Genomic DNA, 14303 nt, shown 5'->3' with positions numbered 1-14303 from the left:
GAAGAAATGTGAAGAGAAACACACATTTCAGGACGGCTGACTTGTATCATCAGGATAGACATGTCCTGTGATTTTTAGCCTCCTGTTTAATAGAGGTGGAACAATATCTGACAGTAATATTCTCAGCTGTCCGGATGTGCCCCTGCTGTAAAGGGTATAATATAATCATAGAAAAGCAAAATATCATAGGAGGCAAAAAATCTCAGGTCATCTCTGTTCGAGCATGTGGTATCTATCTATCTATCTATCTATCTATCTATCTATCTATCTATCTATCTATCTATCTATCTATCTATCTATCTATCTATCTATCTATCTATCTATCTATCTATCTATCTATCTATCTATCTATCTATCTATCTATCTATCTATCTATCTATCTATATATGTGTGTATATATATGTATATGTGTATATATATGTATATGTGTATATATATGTATATATATGTGTGTATGTATATATATATATATAAATATATATATATATATATATATATATATATATATATATATAAATATATGTATGTATGTATATATATATATGTATGTATATGTATGTATATATATATAAATATATATATGTATGTATGTATATATGTATGTATATGTATGTATGTATGTGTATATATATATATATATGTATATGTATATATAATTTTTATATATGTGTATATATATGTGTATGTATATATATATATATACATACATATATATATATATATATATATATGTATGTATGTATATGTACAATATCTGACAGTAAAGTACATTTTTGAAGCTGTGGTGGTTCTGTAATAGTTGACTGTTTTACACACATTATTTATTTTATTATGACACCACTATATCCTCAAAATAAGTAGCCAGTGAGTGTGTGGTTATTCATTTTAAATTCCTCCCCTCAGTCTCAAGACTGCAAGAGTCTTTACGCAGAGTCAATGCAGAGGGAGTCTACATGAGACGTCTGAGGCTGCGTGTATTAAGGCGACGGCAGTATTTTGTTCCTGGCCCAAACTCTTTGTGGCATATAGATGGCCACCATAAGCTTATCAGGTCAGTGATATTAGCAGATAAACAATGCATCTTTCTATATGTTTCATTACAATTGTTATACAATAAAGTTATATTTTTTCATGTGTTTGCAACAGGTGGAGATTTGTTGTCCACGGTGGGGTGGATGGATTCAGTCGTTTAGTGGTCTACCTGACTGTGGCCGGCAATAATAGAGCTCATACGGTCTTACAGAGCTTTATCGCCGCTGTTGAGCAGTATGGGCTGCCATCAAGGGTACGGTCTGACAAAGGGGGGGAGAATGCAGATGTAGCAGAATTCATGATCAGAAGCAGAGGTACCGACAGGAATTCACACATCACAGGCAGAAGTGTCCACAATCAGCGGTAAAGAAATATGTTTGGCAACTAGGCTCACACAACTAACATACTAGTTGAATGTACTTTAGCATATGTCATAAATTAACAATTTCTCAATTTTATCCTAAACACAGAATAGAGAGGATGTGGAGAGATGTTTATGAACATGCCCTGGACCTCTTCTATCAGATATTTACTTCATTGGAAGATCAGGAGACACTGAATCCAGACAATGAAGTCCATCTTTTCGCTCTGCACCGGATTTTCCTTCCACTGGTTCAGCAAAGCCTCGACTCTTTTCGAGATGCTTGGAACTTCCACGGTCTTAGAACTGAAAGGAATCAGTCACCACAGCAACTCTGGAGAAGTTACAGAGAGCAAGGCCCTGAGGAGGATCCTACTGAGGTTAACAATGAACTTTAAACACTTTCTTAAAATTGTTTCCCCAAAGGAATTATGGGAGAAAAAAATGGTGCTAAATGTGATACTTTAAATGAAACATTTACTATAGATTATTGTCTCTTTAAAATCTCCCGAGCTTTTAAAGATCAACCTGTGTGCTGTAGTTTCTACAGTGCATACTATGCAAAGCTGTATTATTTTAAAAAACTGAATAAGTAACATTTCATTTCTCACTGCCTTGGTGACCAAAAATAACAATCTTGTGTAAGGACATGTCAAACTAGTTTTAAGTACAAGACTGATTATGCTTGTCATCCATTCAGGTTCCTGAAGAATATGGGATCGATTGGAACGGACCTCACTGCCTTCATCGAGGCACTGTGTCAGTCCCCGAGGTTCAGCTGGCCCGTGAGCTCTCAGATGAAGAGGTTGCAATTTTGCCAGCTCCAGGAGTTTCTGTTACTGATGCACTTAGACTATATGTAGAGACTGTGGAAGTGTTATCAAGAATCTTAGACTGATGTCCAACCCATGTTTTTATTTGTTGTGTTAGAACAAGCAAGGAAAAACTGAAAGTTTACTTTCCTTTTAAAAGAAAGGAAAAAAAGCTGTTTCTTTGAAGCTTCCTGTCTCATTATGGTCCACAGAATGACTAACATGAATGCTGTACTGTTAGCACTGAAGGTGCAGAACAGTTTGATTTTAGTAAATGGAAGAAAAAAAAGTCAACTACTGCACAGTGTGTTAATGTTTTCAAAGACACTGAACTTGTGTCAATTCATCTGAACTGTGTATGCATTGACATTAGGGCTGGGCAATATGGAGAAAATCAAATATCACATTTTTGACCTAACACCTTGATGTCGATATTGCAACGATATTGTAAGGTTGACAATTTACTTTTGGTAAATGCCTACTTTCGCACTGACCTGAAAATGTTACTTTTTGCTCTCCAAGTCCTGAAGTAAGAAGTTCAGCTTTAAACAGTACGCTTGGAATTTTATCCGCATTGTGGTCAGCCAAACAACAGACAGTGTGTGTGTAGCTTCTTCGGCTAACTTGGACTTGTGCTGGTCGTCTCGTCATATTCCTTCTGGCTCCAATGTTATATGGCGCAAAGAGCCTTGCTACCTCCGCTGCAACACAGAAAAACGTAACAGCTCAATGGTCACCAGTCAGCTAAAACAGCCTCTACTTCTATCTTGGGATGCTCAAGCCAGCTAACACCATTTAGCCGATTAGCGAACTAGCTAGGTTTATGCTTCCCCCCCCATTAACAATAAACGTGTCACGCACGAAGCATCATAATACCGCATGCAAATACATGTTCGAGTCGATCTAATTTAACCTACACGTGTGTCCCGAATCATTAAATAGTAGCACACCTGGCTAACATGAAATTACTTAGCTTACCTTGGACAGGTGTACGTGATTGAGCGGCCGGTATCTGCTGTGACTGAGCTGCCGGAGTCACCGGTGCCGCGGGAGCCGTTGGACTTCTGCTCAGAGCTTCCTCAATCAAATTCGCTGCTTCTCTCAGCAGCTCCGGGCAACTTTTAGACATTTTGTCCTGCACCTCACACAGCGTCTCAACATTGGGGCTAGCAGGACCGAGTCTTCTCTTGATTTTTAGCGGTTGCAATGAAAGTTCTGTTTAACCGTGTAACTAAACCAACGTAGAGGTGAATAGCGCCACCCAGTGTATTGGAATGTGTTCAGTAGCTCTGCATCAATCCATTATCCGGAATTGATTTGTCTTGGCTTGATGCAGAGGGTAACCAATCAGGCGTTAGGTTCCGCCTACCAACTTTTGATGGGTCAGTTTGACAGTTTTAAGTAATTCAGGAAGCACTCCAACGCAGGACCATGAAATGTAAATGTAAATAGTGAAATTATTATATATGTATTTTACATAAAATGAATCGGTATTTGAATTAATTAATGACACATTTAATAACACATTTATGTATTTAATTCTAATTTTAATTAATTAATGACACATTTAAGTAATTATTTAATGGTGTATTTATTTATTTAATTGTGGCACTTTTAGTCCTCCATAATAATACACACCTTCTAGATCAATCCCTCCCTGGTCAGTTCGCTCCACCATTGTTTCCCAACCTTGATCATTCCGCCCAATTTCAATCTGACTCCTCTTCTTGAGTGACTTTGTTTGTTTTTAATGGTGGCGTAATCTGACTTCTCCTCCTGTTATTACTCAGATTTGGGAAAAAATGGCGTGACCAAACCCTATTTAGTTAAAATAACAGAGCCATTTCATTTAGTTGGTTCTTAATCCATAGGCGTATAGGCGTTTTTATTTTGCAACATACTTGGCTTGTTATGTTTTCTATCCTTGCATGAGATAGATAGTTAACTGTGATTAACTGAAAAATCTCCTGTAACTGTAACTCAGTAAAATCTTTGAAATTGTTGCATGTTGTGTTTATATTTTTGTTCAGTGTAGTTATCAATATCCAAAGCTGTGTGTGAATTAATTGTAATGCTTGGCATTTAATTATCTCTCCTCAGAGCTCATGGACAGCAGCAGTCTGGATGACCGTTCAAGCACCTGTGCCTACTGCAGAGGAGTGGGGAGAAAAGCTCCAGTGGAAGCCCTCCCTGAGCCCGAAACTCCAGTGAAGAAGACCAGGAAAAAAGTGCAAGATGGCAAAGGAAAACAATCTTCAACAACTCACAGTGATGATCACAACGGATTTGAATCACAGAGCAGTGGAGGAAGGGGAGAGACCATCCTCAGTGAATTTCAGAGAAATAAAAATAGTGAAACATTAATAAAGTTATCCTTTTTAGATCATAATAATAATAATAATAATAATAATAATAATAATAATAATAAAGCTATACTAAATATATTCACGTCACCAAATAATTGATTAAAACAAACTGTTTTGCAATGAAGGTCTACAGTAGCCTCAACAGCACTCTGTAGGGTAGCATCATGGTGTAGCCGGAGGACAGCTAGTTTCCGTCCTCCTCTGGGTACATTGACTTCAATACAAAACCTAGGATGATTGTGGTTCTCACCCCCTTAGATAGACTGTCCACCAAATCAAAGGATCAGAGAATGAATCTAGAACTGAAAGCATAAGCTACAACTAGATAGCACTGTAGTTGACTCAAAGAGAGAGAAAGACAATAGTTGAACAGTTTTTAACAAATTAATTTCTTCAAAAATGAAAGAGAAGCGAGAGAGAGTGAGAGAGAGAGTTGTCTATATTTGGTTGTATTTGTGTTTTCATGTTTACTTACTTAGCTAGCAAATACAGCTGGCTAGTTTAGCCTACTTAAACACCCAGCTCAAACAGAGAGGGATACTATGTTAGCTAGCTGGCTATGGCTATCCAACACTGGATCTCTTCCAGGTCAAGGTAAGCTTTTGGTTTGATTAATTTATTGCCTCCGGGGCCCGCCGGTGCAACTGCTAAACTGCTTGCTGCTGATTGTACACTGTACTGAATGATTGTAGCGGGTTTACTAACGCATTAGTCAACATAGCTACCACAACTATGACGTTAATATGGTGACAGCGTAGGCTGTGTGTAGCGGTTATGATATGAAGGTTTGGCTTGGAAATGTTTTTTCACTTGGTCATAGACAGCTGATGTGTTGTGCACTGAAGTCCACAAGCGAAGGGAAAAAGTGAGAGGATTAGAGCATGTAGATGCGAGAAGGAATTGTACAACGATCAAAGGGATCATACTGTTTGTATGTGCCTGCTATGAAAGTGAACTGTGTTTGCGTGTGATCAGGGGTGTATTCATTCCACCAATTCTGTTGAAAAAAGTTTCTTAAACGGAAGCAAACTGAACGGGGATAAAGATACCTGAGTTTGTCCAACAGAAACTCTTGTTTACAACTTTTGGACTAATGATTACACCCCTGATCAGCTAGATGCAGGCAAGAGTGTACAAGGCGGTAGTGAATATGTCAATGTCTGTCACCTTGATTACTCTAATTTCCCTCGACCTATGTACCTATGTTGTAAACTCTCATTCATATGCTGGGTTGTAGCGGTCCTCAAGATGGGTATAGGGAAGATTTCAGTATCATGTAGTAGCCTAAACCTATCGATGTTACATTGAACTGGGTGAATGGAACATGAATGACAGTCATCCAATATGCTGTAACAGAAATAATAGAAATGCTCATTTAAAAAAATGATCGTCCTCCCTCATCTTAAACGGCACCGACTGAGACAGAGGAAAGTTCATGATGAATTCTTTCACAAAGACGTTGCCAGGCACCAGCAGGAAATGGAACTGGAGAGAGAGAGGTACCGAATGCAGATTGAAGCAGAAGGAAAGCAGCGTGTAGCCCAGGACAAACATGACCAAGCCATGATCAGGATGCTCACTCAAGTGATGAGCACTGTTCCTTCAAGCAGTGCTTCTACTCCCCCTTACCCCCATGCCCAGCCTAAAGATCATAGTCAGGAAACTTCTGCAGCCAGTACAAGCAAGCAATCACGCTTATCTGCCTTGCATGTGCTAAATAAGTATAATTGAACACAACTAGCTATGGTTAAGTTTCAGGCAGTGGCGAAGCGTCATTCAGGGCAGGTGGGGCCTTTTGTGCCTGTTTTGATTGTTATTTTGGCATTAACACGTGTCACATATCAGTTTGCAAACAATGTAAAAAATATATATATAGTCGAGTTAATAAAGCTGCAGACAAACATGGTCTCTTTTTTTGCTTTCTTGAGGAAGGCAGCTCCAAAATGCAGGTGTTTCAGCCTAGCTCAGTGCTTTTTGTGGTGGTGGTGGGGCAGCCAGTGGAAAATACGTGTAGGAGTTGGTAATGTTCTCTAGTTACGCCGTTATTGGCTCAGTGTTCTGTCACTCATGGGCACACTATGTCACCACAAAATCTACGGGTAGAGCTCGAAAATTCAAGCCACTTGGGTGCTGCCATAGACTTACATTAGAAGTGCCTATCCAAGAAGGCTCAAGGCCATTGGCCACAGATAAAATGATGTCAAATCACGTTATATCTACTATAGCTTTGATTGGACTGATCATGTCATCATTCTTTCAAAATCTTAGCTAGCAAGCTAGACAAGCAGTCATCATCATGCATGAAGTCGGCAATCTACTGGAAAATCCTTTTCAATCCATGTCATATGAAGAGAAATTATAGATAAAACGTATTGGTACTCATTAGCCATTGGACATTACACAACAAGTTGGAAATCGCAAATTCAACAATGCCCCGGGTTCGATCCCAGGCTGTGTCACAGCCGGCTGTGACTGGAAGACCCATGAGGAGGAGCACAATTGGCCCAGCATCATCTGGGTTAGGGGAGGGTTTGGCCGGCCAGGATGTCCTTGTCTCAACATGCTCTAGCGACTCCTTGTGGCGGGCCGGGTGCCTGCAAGCTGACTTCGGTCGTCAGTTGGACAGTGTTTCCTCCGACACATTGGTGCGGCTGGCTTCCGGGTTAAGCGAGCAGTGTGTCAAGAAGCAGTGCATCTTGGCTCTCGACCTTCGCCGAGTCTGTAGTGGAGTTGCAGAGTTGAGACAAGATCGTAACTACCAATTGGATATCACGAAAAAGGGGATAACGCCATGGGCCAGAAAAGTTCGAATACATTGCCCATGCTGTCAATCCAGCATGACTTCTGCCGCGTTCAAAACCACTGGGAAATCTCAGACTTTAGTGAGTTCAAGACAACTGTGAACTCGGATAAAACGAGCTCCAACTGGGAAAATACGGAAAATAATTTTGAACGATCATCCAACTCGGAATTCCAAGTCGGGATTTCGGGCCTCTTTTTCTAGAGCCCACAAGAAGGACCGTCGCGCCACCTTCCTGTTCAAGTGAGCACAGCACAACAAGGTGATTCCAAAGATGTATTGTATGCTGTTGCATAAATGATGTAATATGCCAGGGAGATATGTATACTGTAGCTAAGAAAGTAATACTAAGTGTATGTTGTGTAGTACGCTGTTAGTAGCCCATGTGTCTCACCCTAATCATTTGGTCCCTTTCCCCCTCATAACTTAGCCTACTGTTCTGACTTGATGGTGCACATGTAGCCTATAGCCTGTTTTAGAGAAATGTCATAGAATATTGTAAGAGCTTTTATTGTCTGCTTAAATGCCCCCTTTATTTATCCTACGGTTCTGACTTGGTGTACAGGGAGAATAATGTATGAACGGCCCAAGTTTAGAATTCTGTCGCTGTACATTTCAAAAGTGCTGAACAAATAGTTAAATTGACTATGTCCATCCTAGCTCGCTCATTAATGTCTTCATTAAAATTACGGATTGCCTCTTATCAGCTCGTCGTCCCCTTATGCCATAGTGTGTACATCTCAATTGTCAGCAGAAACCACATTTTAAGCAAGTCAGCCATATCAGCTATGTTTTTTTAAAAGGCAGTGAATGAGGCTGAATGAACTGTTTCGCTGCCAGACAAGGCTCCGCTGATAGCCAGGTGTACCAGTGGTAAGGTGTTGAGACTGCTGTTGGGACTCTGCTGTTGGTACAGCTTTATGTAGGCCCTAACAGTTTGTGGGCACCGTTTGTCACCATTATAGTGCAATTAATGTATTGTTTAGTGTTGTGTAGTGACTTTGCTGGCATGCATCTCCATTTTTTTTTGGGGGGGGGGGGGGTTTACAGGCTTAAATTGCCACTGGTTTCAGGTAATGTGGTAGTTTGACATGTTATGTTACTGCCATTACTTTTGAGTTTTTAATATTCAAATCTTCATGTTGAAGTTTGTCAACATGGCATTTTCTATGTTTGTGTTATTCTATTGCTGACACAATTGTAATTTGTGTTACTGTGATCAGCTAACTGGTTTTTACTGATGTTGAAGTGACAGCTAGGCAGAAAGAGCAGTGGAACTGAGTCTGTTTGAGTTAAATGGTAATACTGACTACAGGTTTTTAATTGTAAGAAATCCTGATGTCTTGAGAGACACAGTTTGTTAATATTGAAGTGTTTCAATAAATAGATTTTCAACAAACTCTATGTATTTTTTTTCACATGGGTTTATGAATCAATTGCATGCTAATACATGGTGAGCATTGGAAATGAAAGTTTTTGTCATGTTCTGTCTGCAGTGCATCAAAACAAGTATATTGTGAAGATGTGAACTTATTTAATTGGACATGAACTGAAAATAATCTATTCGTTAGTGTAATTAGGGTTAATAAAATATCAACACCGTGCCATCACCACAATATGAACACTTTTTTTGCCATGTTCTTTTAGCAAAACAAGTAAATATAACTTTAATGACTTTTTTGAAGCACTTAAGGTGCATGATTTTATTTTGTTTAAAATATATATATATATATATATATATATATATATATATATATATATATATATATATATATATATGTTTTTGTGGGAAGGGGGGGTGGGGGGGGTAGAAGGATTGTCCTCCTTCTCAAAACCCATTGGAGGAGAAGGTAAGAGGTGAGGGACCTCTGGTTTTCTCATCCAATGGGTTTTGAGAAAAAGGCGAGGAGAGAGGATGCAAGGAGTATGCAACTGAGATTTGCCCCAGTATGTGGGTGTCATGCTCTTCACTCATTGGGCAACCACCCTCAGAAGGGGGTGGACACCCATTTTTCTCTTCAACGATAACCTGACGGATCATGGGGACTATTATATTTATTTATAATGGCGAGGGTGATAGTCTTTGGAGGGGCCTGGAAGGGCCCTCTCCTACAGAAGAGTTTTCCTCTTGGGCACTGTTTTTGTGACATATCTCATTAAAGTGACATTTCATGCACCACGTATTGGGCTTCCCATCAGTTTGTTATGAGGATTTTCCCGATGGGTTGTCTCTGCACCTTCTCTGTGCGTACTCCCTTAGTTTTGAGACCTCTGAGGGTTGCTGATGTTGGGATTTTACATGTAGAATCGCATGAAAAATGTCGGCAGGTGGTCCCTAAAACACGAGCGGCAGACTAACGGGAGATCCACATTCGGTGCGATGTGTGCGAGCCTTAAGAAATTAGTGGATCTATGTCAAGAACATTTTGTTTGGCTTTAGTGACCACTGCAGCTGAAGTGTTGGTCCTTGGCCTTATTATGAACCCATACAGTGTATACAGTGGGGGAAAAAAGTATTTAATCAGCCACCAATTGTGCAAGTTCTCCCACTTAAAAAGATGAGAAAGGCCTGTAATTTTCATCATAGGTACACGTCAACTATGACAGACAATATGAGGAAAAAAAATCCAGAAAATCACATTGTAGGATTTTTTATGAATTTATTTGCAAATTATGGTGGAAAATAAGTATTTGGTCAATAACAAAAGTTTCTCAATACTTTGTTATATACCCTTTGTTGGCAATGACACAGGTCAAACGTTTTCTGTAAGTCTTCACAAGGTTTTCACACACTGTTGCTGGTATTTTGGCCCATTCCTCCATGCAGATCTCCTCTAGAGCAGTGATGTTTTGGGGCTGTCGCTGGGCAACACGGACTTTCAACTCCCTCCAAAGATTTTCTATGGGGTTGAGATCTGGAGACTGGCTAGGCCACTCCAGGACCTTGAAATGCTTCTTACGAAGCCACTCCTTCGTTGCCCGGGCGGTGTGTTTGGGATCATTGTCATGCTGAAAGACCCAGCCACGTTTCATCTTCAATGCCCTTGCTGATGGAAGGAGGTTTTCACTCAAAATCTCATGATACATGGCCCCATTCATTCTTTCCGTTACACGGATCAGTCGTCCTGGTCCCTTTGCAGAAAAACAGCCCCAAAGCATGATGTTTCCACCCCCATGCATCACAGTAGGTATGGTGTTCTTTGGATACAACTCAGCATTCTTTGTCCTACAAACACGACGAGTTGAGTTTTTACCAAAAAGTTCTATTTTGGTTTCATCTGACCATGACATTCTCCCAATCCTCTTCTGGATCATCCAAATGCACTCTAGCAAACTTCAGACGGGCCTGGACATGTACTGGCTTAAGCAGGGGGACACGTCTGGCACTGCAGGATTTGAGTCCCTGGCGGCGTAGTGTGTTACTGATGGTAGGCTTTGTTACTTTGGTCCCAGCTCTCTGCAGGTCATTCACTAGGTCCCCCCGTGTGGTTCTGGGATTTTTGCTCACCGTTCTTGTGATCATTTTGACCCCACGGGGTGAGATCTTGCGTGGAGCCCCAGATCGAGGGAGATTATCAGTGGTCTTGTATGTCTTCCATTTCCTAATAATTGCTCCCACAGTTGATTTCTTCAAACCAAGCTGCTTACCTATTGCAGATTCAGTCTTCCCAGCCTGGTGCAGGTCTACAATTTTGTTTCTGGTGTCCTTTGACAGCTCTTCGGTCTTGGCCATAGTGGAGTTTGGAGTGTGACTGTTTGAGGTTGTGGACAGGTGTCTTTTATACTGATAACAAGTTCAAACAGGTGCCATTAATACAGGTAACGAGTGGAGGACAGAGGAGCCTCTTAAAGAAGTTGTTACAGGTCTGTGAGAGCCAGAAATCTTGCTTGTTTGTAGGTGACCAAATACTTATTTTCCACCATAATTTGCAAATAAATTCATTAAAAATCCTACAATGTGATTTTCTGGATTTTTTTTCCTCAATTTGTCTGTCATAGTTGACGTGTACCTATGATGAAAATTACAGGCCTCTCTCATCTTTTTAAGTGGGAGAACTTGCACAATTGGTGGCTGACTAAATACTTTTTTCCCCACTGTAATTGAACCTATACAGTGTGTACAGCAACAACAATTTTACAGACTTTACTGTGATTGATCATATTTTCTCTGACACTCACTCACTACCATCAACATGCACCTTAAGTGCTCACACCTGTACACCAATGCAATCAGGACGCCTTGGGAGGAGTGGGTGGGGTGTAGGGCACACTGTAAAAATTATTCTGTGGTGAATTAAAATTGACAAAATATATATATATATGTACAGTACAGTGGGGAAAAAAAGTATTTAGTCAGCCACCAATTGTGCAAGTTATCCCACTTAAAAAGATGAGAGAGCCCTGTAATTTTCATCATAGGTACAAGTCAACTAGGACAGACAAAATGAGGAAAAAAAATCCAGAAAATCACATTGTAGGATTTTTTATGAATTTATTTGCAAATTATGGTGAAAAATAAGTATTTGGTCAATAACAAAAGTTTCTCAATAGTTTGTTATATACCCTTTGTTGGCAATGACACAGGTCAAATGTTTTCTGTAAGTCTTCACAAGGTTGTCACACACTGTTGCTGGTATTTTGGCCCATTCCTCCATGCAGATCTCCTCTAGAGCAGTGCTGTTTTGGGGCTGTCGCTGGGCAACACAGACTTTCAACTCCCTCCAAAGATTTTCTATGGGGTTGAGATCTGGAGACTGGCTAGGCCACTCCAGGACCTTGAAATGCTTCGTACGAAGCCACTCCTTCGTTGCCCGGGCGGTGTGTTTGGGATCATTGTCATGCTGAAAGAACCAGCCACGTTTCATCTTCAATGCCCTTGCTGACGGAAGGAGGTTTTCACTCAAAATCTCACGATACATGGCCCCATTCATTATTTCCTTTAAACGGATCAGTCGTCCTGGTCCCTTTGCAGAAAAACAGCCCCAAAGCATGATGTTTCCACTCCCATGCTTCACAGTAGGTATGGTGTTCTTTGGATGCAACTCAGCATTCTTTGTCCTCCAAACACGACGAGTTGAGTTTTTACCAAAAAGTTATATTTTGGTTTCATATGACATTCTCCCAATCCTCTTCTGGATCATCCAAATGCACTCTAGCAAACTTCAGACGGGCCTGGACATGTACTGGCTTAAGCAGGGGGACACGTCTTGCACTGCAGGATTTGAGGTCCTGGCGGCGTAGTGTGTTACTGATGGTAGGCTTTGTTACTTTGGTCCCAGCTCTCTGCAGGTCATTCACTAGGTCCCCCCGTGTGGTTCTGTGATTTTTGCTCACCGTTCTTGTGATCATTTTGACCCCACGGGGTGAGATCTTGCGTGGAGCCCCAGATCGAGGGAGATTATCAGTGGTCTTGTATGTCTTCCATTTCCTAATAATTGCTCCCACAGTTGATTTCTTCAAACCAAGCTGCTTACCTATTGCAGATTCAGTCTTCCCAGCCTGGTGCAGGTCTACAATTTTGTTTCTGGTGTCCTTTGACAGCTCTTTGGTCTTCGCCATAGTGGAGTTTGGAGTGTGACTGTTTGAGGTTGTGAACATGTGTCTTTTATACTGATAACAAGTTCAAATAGGTGCCATTAATACAGGTAACAAGTGGAGGACAGAGGAGCCTCTTAAAGAAGAAGTTACAGGTCTGTGAGAGCCAGAAATCTTGCTTGTTTGTAGGTGACCAAATACTTATTTTCCACCATAATTTGCAAATAAATTCATTAAAAATCCTACAATGTGATTTTCTGGAAAAAAAATTCTCAATTTGTCTGTCATAGTTGACGTGTACCTATGATGAAAATTACAGGCCTATCTCATATTTTTAAGTGGGAGAACTTGCACAATTGGTGGCTGACTAAATACTTTTTTTCCCCACTGTATATATTTAATAAAAAAACTATGCTAGTCGTTTCAATAATTTGTTCATTTAATTTTACCCCAAAATTTCAGAAAAATCCAACTTAACATGTTGCTCAAAATGAAAGTATCTTTATGAGGAAAACCAAAGAGAGAGAAAATTGAATGATTTAATTAACAAAAATGAATATAGAATATTTATATTACAGTATATTTACTTATACTGTAATTCAACTTTGATTATTTTACACAATGTTGTATATGCATGTTTGAAGAAAGAAAATTGTATTTCTATGTTAGTATTAAGCATCTTGTTGTACCATGTGTAATGGAATGTAGTCGAATGCAGCATCCGGCAATGCTTGCGGCTCTACCTCCAGTTACTGTTGATGGATTGAGCTCAACAATGCCTGCCAATGTTAAACATTAAGTGTTTGTGAAACACTATAGTTGGGTATACTAAATATTTGTGTTACATCAACTCATATTTGATCATATTATCAGTAAATCCAACACATTTTAATGGATATTAGGCAGCCAAATTCGGATGTTTTTTCACTAATTCATCTTTTGACCAATCAGATCAGCTCTGAAAAACTTCTGAAGTGGAAAGATTTTATGTGATTGGTCAAAAGATAAATTAGTGGGGAAAAAGATCAGAATTGGGCTGCCTGTGTAAATAAATTCCCTAGGGTTACTTTATTTGTGTAAATTCAAAAATGTATTAAACATAGAATTTACATCAACTCAATAATATTTAGTGTCTTCTTGTTGCCTTAATTTTTTAAAGTAGATTCAACACCATTTTTTACAGTGCATGTTCCAACGAGGACAAAGGACAGGGGCTCCTAGATTTAAATAGTCCAATGATCCAGAGAGATTGCATCACAGCTCAAGGAATTAATGTAATGGTCTTGTTGTTCTTCCAACCTTAACCCTCACTTACACTCTTAAGTTTCAAATGTGGATCTACCATTCGTCTGCCGATCTTCAGCGCGCTGTGTTTTAGGGTCACCCTCTGTAGACAT

General features: G+C 39.8%; 1 long non-coding RNA gene across 1 annotated transcript; it reads left to right on the top strand.

Moving 5' to 3' along the window:
* Positions 1-778: 778 nt before the first annotated feature.
* Positions 779-1558, top strand: LOC311133773. Its single transcript, XR_014613627.1, has 3 exons — positions 779-1051; positions 1147-1395; positions 1503-1558. It is a non-coding gene; the product is annotated as an uncharacterized lncRNA (long non-coding RNA).
* The last annotated feature ends 12745 nt before the right edge of the window (positions 1559-14303 follow it).

This window comes from Coregonus lavaretus (genome assembly GCF_964263955.1).
Source record: "Coregonus lavaretus genome assembly, chromosome: 8".
Classification (NCBI taxonomy): Eukaryota; Metazoa; Chordata; class Actinopteri; order Salmoniformes; family Salmonidae; genus Coregonus; species Coregonus lavaretus.
This window is presented reverse-complemented; position numbering and strand designations above follow the sequence as displayed.